This window comes from Primulina huaijiensis, chromosome 12 (genome assembly GCF_012295235.1).
Source record: "Primulina huaijiensis isolate GDHJ02 chromosome 12, ASM1229523v2, whole genome shotgun sequence".
NCBI lineage: Eukaryota > Viridiplantae > Streptophyta > Magnoliopsida > Lamiales > Gesneriaceae > Primulina > Primulina huaijiensis.
This window is the reverse complement of record NC_133317.1, coordinates 18,078,887-18,087,761: the sequence shown is the minus strand read 5'-3', so window position 1 is coordinate 18,087,761 and position 8,875 is coordinate 18,078,887. Positions and strand designations below refer to the sequence as shown.

General features: G+C 41.5%; 1 pseudogene; it reads right to left on the bottom strand.

The window, feature by feature from the left end:
• Nucleotides 1-7,113: 7,113 nt before the first annotated feature.
• LOC140989450 (uncharacterized) overlaps nt 7,114-8,875 on the bottom strand; it is an 18,426-nt pseudogene continuing 16,664 nt past the window's right edge.

The window sequence follows — 8,875 nt, the reverse complement described above, 5'->3', positions numbered from 1 at the left end:
GAACTGTGAGGGCCTGTATTTTCGTATTCAAAAATTTGCGGAATTATTAAAAATTTTCTCTTTAAATAAATAAACTTGAAACGTATAAAAACTTTCGTAAAATAACCCAACGGTTTAACATAAAAATAGCAGCGGAAACTGAATAATGTTTTAAACAATAACTTAAAATATATAAAAGTTATAACAAGAGTTTGAACATAAAACTGAATAACTAAACATGAGGTCCTCGGGGTCGCACTACCGCCGATCCGAGTTAACTCACTGGTCCCCGCCCTCAGCCTCTGCATCGTCTGTACTTACATCAATCAAGTCTAGTGAGTCTAAAGACTCAGCATGCATATATCGTGAATAACAAGTAAATATATCATAAAATCGCATGCAACGTAAAAATATCGTATCGTAAAGCGTAACGTGAAAATCGTATCATGAGTAATTATAAATACGTGCATATCTGAAAATCATACGTAAAAGCTTTGCTCGATAGAGCTCTGTCATAACATATTATATCGTAATTTTTTCTGTAGAGATAATGTTCTACGCAAGTGGCCCATAACATAACATGCACGTCTGATCAGACTAAACCACAGTATACTGATCATCACAGCCCTTGGACTTGATATCCGTACCATACATAATCGTAAACCGGTCGTAAGTCACCGGGTGAAGCAATCCCATAAGCGTAAGGTGGCCACCAGACATATCGCATATATCTCAAAAATAAACATTTTTTATTTTTATGCACGTAATATAATTATTATCCTGTTTTAATTTACCAATTGAGTTGGATAGTTCCCAGGCTCGCTGCGAGCTAATTCTAACATTAGACACATGCAAATAATCTCAACTTGACCAACACTTCATAATCGAACTAAAAACGAGACAATTACGCCCAACAAACTTAGTATCTACCCATGACTCCGTACCAACCTAAACCAACATCAAACCATCGTTTAGTCATGATTTAAATACACCTAAAATACTGGAAAACATAACCCTAGGGCTGTAATACACGAAAAATGTGAATGGAGGCCAAAAATCGTGAAACGCTCTTTCGAGAGTCACTTTGGCACATTGCACCGTAAATTCTCGTACGACCTCTAAACCTAACCAAATCACAAACGGCCAAAAACATGACCTTAATAACTTATTGAGGTACTGTCCACTCCAAGGCCATAGGCTAAAAGCCAACCAAGAACTCGAAACAGCCCTCTGAACCGAAGCTCAAAGCTGCTGTCCAGAAAATGCAGCAGTGGCTGCTGTGATTCCTTGGCTTCGTTTTCAAGGCTTTGGCCATTGGGGGCTCAAACCACCAACCATAGCCTCTTAACAACATTCTAAGGAGTGGCTCAGACCATGGCTAAGGGCTAAAAGCCAACCACAATCCAAGCAACCACCCAAAAAAATCAATAGCTTCACCCGAGAACACATATGCTGTACCGTGGAGAGTGTTGCTTGTTCTTGCTGTCATGTATCATTCCAGTGGCCATATGATTGACCATGGCATGATCTAAACATCATGAGGTATTGTGTTAACCATGGCTAAGGGCTAGAAGCCAACCAAGATCCACCCAAACACCTAGGACCTTAGCTAATGTCTAGCATGGACCATGGTTAACCTCATAACCATTGGATCCTTCATTTGACCGCAAGCGATCCAAACAATCGCATGGTACAGAATTTTCTTGTGTTCTCGGTTTGAGCTTTGTGTTGTCCTAGGGGTTTGGGTGGATCTTGGTTGGCTTCTAGCCCTTAGCCATGGTTAACGCAATACCTCATGATGTTTAGATCATGCCATGGTCAATCATATGGCCACTGGAATGATACATGACAGCAAGAACAAGCAACACTCTCCACGGTACAGCATATGTGTTCTCGGGTGAAGCTGTGGATTGTTTTGGGTGGTTGCTTCGATTGTGGTTGGCTTTTAGCCCTTAGCCATGGTCTGAGCCACTCCTTAGAATGTTGTTAAGAGGCTATGGTTGGTGGTTTGAGCCCCCAATGGCCAAAGCCTTGAAAACAAAGCCAAGGAATCACAGCAGCCGCTGCTATATTTTCTGGACAGCAGCTTTGAGCTTAGGTTCAGAGGGTTGTTTCGAGTTCTTGGTTGGCTTTTAGCCTATGGCCTTGGACTCGACAATACTTAAATAAGTTAGGAAGGTCATGTTTTTGGCCGTTCGTGATTTTGTTAAGTTTAGAGGTCGTACGAGAATTTACGGTGCAATGTGCCAAAGTGACTCTCGAAAGAGCGTTTCACGAGTTTTGGCCTCCATTCACATTTTTCGTGTATTACAGCCCTAGGGTTATGTTTTCCAGTATTTTAGGTGTATTTTAATCATGACTAAATGATGGTTTGATGTTGGTTCGGGTTGGTACGGAGTCATGGTTATATACTAAGTTTGTTGGGCGTAATTGTCTCGTTTTTAGTTCGATTATGAAGTGTTGTTCAAGTTGAGATTATTTGCATGTGTCTCATGTTAGAATTAGGTCGCAGCGAGCTTGGGAACGATCCAACTCAATTGGTAAATTAAAACAGGATAATAATTATATTACGTGCATAAAAATAAAAAATGTTTATTTTTGAGATATATGCGATATGTCTGGTGGCCACCTTACGCTTATGGGATTGCTTCACCCGGTGACTTACGACCGGTTTACGATTATGTATGGTACGGATATCAAGTCCAAGGGCTGTGATGATCTCTACCGTCCAGTATATTGTGGTTTAGTCTGATCAGACGTGCATGTTATGTTATGGGCCACTTGCGTAGAACATTATCTCTACAGAAAAAATTACGATATAATATGTTATGATAGAGCTCTATCGAGCAAAGCTTTTACGTATAATTTTCAGATATGCACGTATTTATAATTACTCATGATACGATTTTCACGTTACGCTTTACGATACGATATTTTTACTTTGCATGCGATTTTATGATATATTTACTTGTTATTCACGATATATGCATGTTGAGTCTTTAGACTCACTAGACTTGATTGATGTAAGTACAGACGATGCAGAGGCTGAGGGCGGGGACCAGTGAGTTAGCTCAGATCGGCGGTAGTACGAACCCGAGGACCTCACGTTTAGTTATTCAGTTTTATGTTCAAACTCTTGTTATAACTTTTATATATTTTAAGTTATTGTTTAAAACATTATTCTGTTTCCGCTGCTATGTTTATGTTAAACCGTTGGGTTATTTAACGAAAGTTTTTATACGTTGCAAGTTTATTTATTTAAAGAGAAAATTTTTAATAATTCCGCAAAATTATGAATACGAAAATACGGGCCCTCACAGTTGGTATCAGAGCGATATTTCTTGTAAAAGGGTTGTACTTACTACTGATCTCGAGAAGCTCACGAAGTCACGTCTTCAGTCTGTAAGTCCTACTTTCACGTATTATATTTTTGAGCATGAAATAGTTTACCAGCATGTTCTCATGAAATATTTTATCAGCATGTTCTCATGAAAAATATTTTATGTTAAGATTATGTTTTAGCAATTATATATATTTAAATTTAAAAAAAATAGTAGAAATTATGCATGTTGGTTAAGTAAGGATTTTACATGGTACAATATGCCTCCTAGAAGAGTTATTGACCGCCCGAGGGGTGCTGAAAGCGAGGCTGATGAGACTCAAAACCGTTATGAGGATAGAGGTCCACCGCCACCTCCTCCACCACCTGATAGGCATACCCATATGATGGCGTGTATGACTCAGTTCTTCGCACAGTTTGCGGGGAACGATGCTGCAGCGGTAGCTAAGCTGCCTAGACCCGAGGCTATATGTGAGCGGTTCATGAGGATGAACCCGAAAGAGTTCACTGGGACGTCTGATCCCATGGTTGCAGAGGGATGGATTAAGTCCCTAGAGGTTACTTTCAGATTTATGGAGCTGGAGGATGTTGACAGGGTCCGCTGTGAGACCTATCTTTTTGGAGGAGACGCCTGTCTATGGTGGGAGGGCGCATCTGTAGCTCTGGATATAGCTACTCTCAGTTGGACGCGCTTTAGAGAGGTGTTCTTCTCTAAGTATTTTACTGATGACGTGCGTGGGAGTTTATGACCCTGAGACAGGGTGACATGACTGTTACGGATTTTATCCGTAAGTTCGAGAGGGGTTGTCACTTTGTACCTCTGATCGCAAACGACGAGAGTGCCAGGCTTAGGCACTTCATGGATGGATTGCGGCCGATCTTGTGCCGTGATGTTAGGGTTGCTGGCCCTACGACATATGAGGTCGCTGTCTCTAGAGCTCTCACTGCAGAGCAGGATCAGAGAGATATCGAGAATGATCGCCAGGGTAAGCGGCCATTTCAGGCGCCCCACCGCCCTCTTCAGCAGCAGCAGCAGCAGCAGCAGCATAAGAGGCCTTTCCATGGCCCATCGAGGAGCAGAGAGCAGCAGCAGCAGCAGGGACGTGTGGTCCCGAGGAGGCAGGAGTACCCGGTCTGTGCTAGGTGCACGCGCCGCCATACCGGAACTTGCATGTATGGCTCTGGGAAGTGTTTCAAGTGTGGCGGTACAGGCCATTTGCTAAAGGATTGTCCTCAGGGGACATTGCCTACTCAGGGCAGAGTGTTTGCACTCCATGCAGCGGAGGCGAACCCAGGGACTATGCTCTTGACAGGTATCTTAAATCTTTAAGTTTTTATTTGGGAAAATTTTAGCATATTTAATTCAGCATTTTGGGATTAATTGCTTTGAATTATTGGGTTATAAGATTTGAACTCAGAAATTGTGATAAGATTGCATGTTCTATTCGGGTCGTTTTGGGAATCTAAGTTAGAAGAACTTTGACCTTTGCATGTCTATAGGATTAATTTTGGTAAATTATTGGATTTAGATAGATGTTCCAACCTTTCAGGAAGAATATTTATATGCGGAGCTTCTACGAACGCCTTGATTGATTCAAGGGCCACTCATTCATTCATATCTGAGACCTTTGCGAATTCCATCGAGGTCAAGACGATTTGATTGGATGTGGCGTATTCTATGGTTATTCCATCTGGCGAGGAGATGGCAACGACTAGCGTAGTACGAGACATAAACCTCGAGCTTCATGGAAATCTTGTCTATGCGGATTTGATCGTGCTGTCAATGCCAGAGTTCGATATTATCCTTGGGATGGATTGGCTGCACAAGAACAGAGTACTTATTGATTTTCAGTGGAGATCTGTTCTAGTCCGACCGCTTGGAAGGGAGCAGTTCCTATTTGAACCTGACCGGTACTTTAATTTGCCTATCATGATATCTTGTATTCATGCTAGAAAGCTCATGCATAGGGGTTGTCGAGCATTCATTGCGACCATTATATCTGTTCTGGAGGTCTCCAACCAGTCAGTTGCAGATGTCCCAGTTGTCAGGGACTTTTCAGAAGTTTTTCGAGAGGTAGAGTTTTCGATCGATCTTATGCCAAGTACCGCGCCTATCTCTAAGGCACCATACAGATTAGCACCGTCAGAGATGGTTGAGCTCAAGAAACAGATTCAGGAGCTTCTTCACAATGAGTTTATTCGCCCGAGTTTCTCTCCATGGGGCGCACCTGTCTTATTCGTGAAGAAGAAAGACGGATCTATGAGGCTTTGCATTGACTACCGGGAGTTGAACAGGGTTACAGTGAAGAATAAATACCCACTTCCGAGGATCGAGGATTTGTTTGATAGGTATTCTCCAAGATAGATCTGCGATCCGGATATCACCAGTTGAGGGTGCAAGACGCCGATACTTTTAAGACTCGTTATGAGCACTTCGAGTTCCTAGTGATGCCGTTCGGTTTGACGAATGCGCCGGCTTGTGATGCCGTTTGGTTTGACGAATGCGCCTGCGATCTTCATGGATCTCATGAATCGTATATTTCAGCCGTATCTTGATCAGTTCGTTATTGTATTCATAGACGACATTCTCGTCTACTCAAAGAGTCAAGAGGATCACAACAGGCATCTGACCGCAGTATTGCAGACGTTGCAAAGGCATAAGCTGTTCGCTAAGTTCAGCAAGTGCGAGTTCTGGTTGGAGAAAGTGACGTTCCTAGGCCACATCATATCTAGCAGTGGCATTGAGGTAGACCGAGCGAAGGTTGCGACCGTCAGAGATTGGGAGGTGCCGCAGAGTGCATCAGAGTTCCGTAGTTTCCTTGGTCTAGCAGGATACTATCGGAAGTTTATTCAGGGTTTCTCCTCTATCACAGTTCCACTCACGTCATTGACTAAGAAGAATGCTAAGTACGTGTGGAGCGATGAGTGCCAGAAGAGCTTCGATTCTTTGAAGCAAGCTCTTATTTCAGCGTCGATCTTGTCCATGCCTTCTGGGCCCGGAGATTTTGTATTGTATACCGATGTTTCGAAGCTCGGTCTAGGCGCAGTGTTGATGTAGCATGGGAAAGTAATAGCGTATGCTTCTCGTCAGTTGAAGATCCACGAGAAGAACTACCCTACTCATGATCTTGAGTTAGCTGCTGTAGTATTTGCCTTAAAGATTTGGAGGCATTATCTATACGGAGAGAAGTGTTAGATCTTTACCGATCACAAGAGCCTCAAGTACTTCTTTACGCAGAAAGAGTTGAATATGCGTCAGAGGCGTTGGTTGGAGTTAGTCAAGGATTATGACTATGACATTAGCTACCATCCTGGTAAAGCTAATGTAGTAGCGGATGCTTTGAGCCGGAAAGTCGCAGTGATGGCTCATTTGACAATTCAGAGGCCTCTTCAGAGTGAGATTCAGAGGTTTGATCTAGAGATTTATACTCGAGGTAGAGTTCCCCATCTATCTACCTTGATGATTAAGTCTTCTTTATTAGACCGTATTCGCAGCGGTATGTCATCTGATGAGCATTGGCGAAGTGGAGGCAGAGAGATGAGGCGAAGCGCAGTGTTTTGTACACAGTGAGTGATGGAATTGTTCGTTATCGAGATAGGATATGGGTTCCTAGCAGCGATTCTATTTGAGCAGACATATTAGTTGAGGCCCATATGTCCACGTACTCTATTCATCCTGGGAGTACGAAGATGTACAAGGATCTGCAGATGTTATATTGGTGGCCCGGTATGAAGAGAGAGATCCGGAGATTTGTATCCGAGTGTTTGACTTGTCAGCTTGTGAAAGCTGAACATTAGAGACCAGCCGGCTTACTCAAGCCACTTCCCATTCCTGAGTGGAAGTGGGAGAACATTAACATGGATTTCGTGGTTTGTTTACCGAAGTCGGCTAGAGGTTCGAATGCTATATGGGTGATTGTTGATTGTCTTACCAAGTCAGCGCATTTCTTGCCTATTAAGACGACTTTCTCCATGATTCAGTATGCCGAGTTATATATCCGTGAGATAGTCCGATTGCACGGTATCCCAGTCTCTATTGTTTCTGGCAGAGATCCGAGATTCACTTCCTCATTTTGGAAGAGTCTGCATTCAGCGATGGGTACGAAGTTGTTGTTTAGCACAGCTTTTCACCCTCAGACAGATGGTCAATCAAAGAGAGTTATTCAGATCTTGGAGGATCTTCTCCGTGCTTGTGTCATCGATTTCTCATGGAGCTGGGAATCGAAGTTGCCATTAGTGGAGTTTACCTATAACAACAGCTTTCAGTCGTCTATAGGTATGGCTCCTTATGAAGCATTGTACGGAAGGAAGTGTAGATCGCCTATTCATTGGGATGAAGTAGGCGAGAGATCAGAGTTAGGTCCAGAGATCGTTCAGCAGACTGCTGATCTAGTAGTCGTAATCCGTGACAGGATGAGGACTGCTCAGAGTCGACAGAAGAGTTATGCCGACCGGAGGAGGAGAGATCTAGAGTTTGCCGTTGGCGACCATGTTTTCGTGAAGATAGCACCGATGAAGGGTGTCATGAGATTCGGAAAGAAGGGGAAGCTTAGTCCGAGGTTCATCGGACCATTTGAGATCNTGTTGCAACTTTCTAAGAACTTGTCTTATGAAGAGAGACCAGTGCAGATCCTAGACCGTAAGGAGAAGAAGCTTCGGAACAAGGTGATTAAAATCAGTGAAGGTCAAGTGGCTTAATCATTCCGATGAGGAAGCTACTTGGGAGTCAGAGTCAGAGATGCGGAGTCGCTTTCCAGATTTATTCGGTGAGTTCTAATTTCGAGGACGAAATTTTATTTAAGGGGGTTGATTTAATTGCATTTAAATCATTTACGTAATTTTTAAGGATTTTTAAATCACGTATTTCAAATTTTAGCTTTTTAGATATATACGCGATACCGGACCGGAGATAGGAAATCGGAGATGAATTTTATGATCCAAAAATATTCCTAAATTTATTCCAAGCTAAGAAATAATTTATTTTAATGAAATCAAATGGATTTAAGTCTACTTTAATTAATTAATCACCAATTTAATTGTAGGCTTCTTAATTCATCAAGATTATGCTTAATTAACATTTTAATCAAGCTTATCTAACATAGGATTTGTTGTCACTTTGATTTTTGCACTCCCAAGAGCAGGTTGTCCACAAGTAGTATAATTCGGTGAGTCCGATATCGTATCCACAGGGAAGCTAAGGTAATTACAAGTCCACTACAATGTCTTTTTTTTTTGTTTTTGTTTTTTGTTTCTTTTTAATTTTAATTGTTTGAATCTTTAATGGGTAAATTTTAATTGTTCCAATTTTAATTTAAGTAGTTGAGATTAAAGGATCCACTCTTGGTATTTTAATAAAGTTAACATTAACGAACAATATTGGAATCCACTTAATAAAATGGTTCCAATATATTAAATAATCATATTTATATTATGTTATAAATTATTATCTTATAAGTATATAATATATACCAAAACTTATAAATGTGGTCAAGTATTTATTGTGCTATATATATTTGTAAACACTAAATCAAGGTTCTCACTTTAAATGGTTGGTAA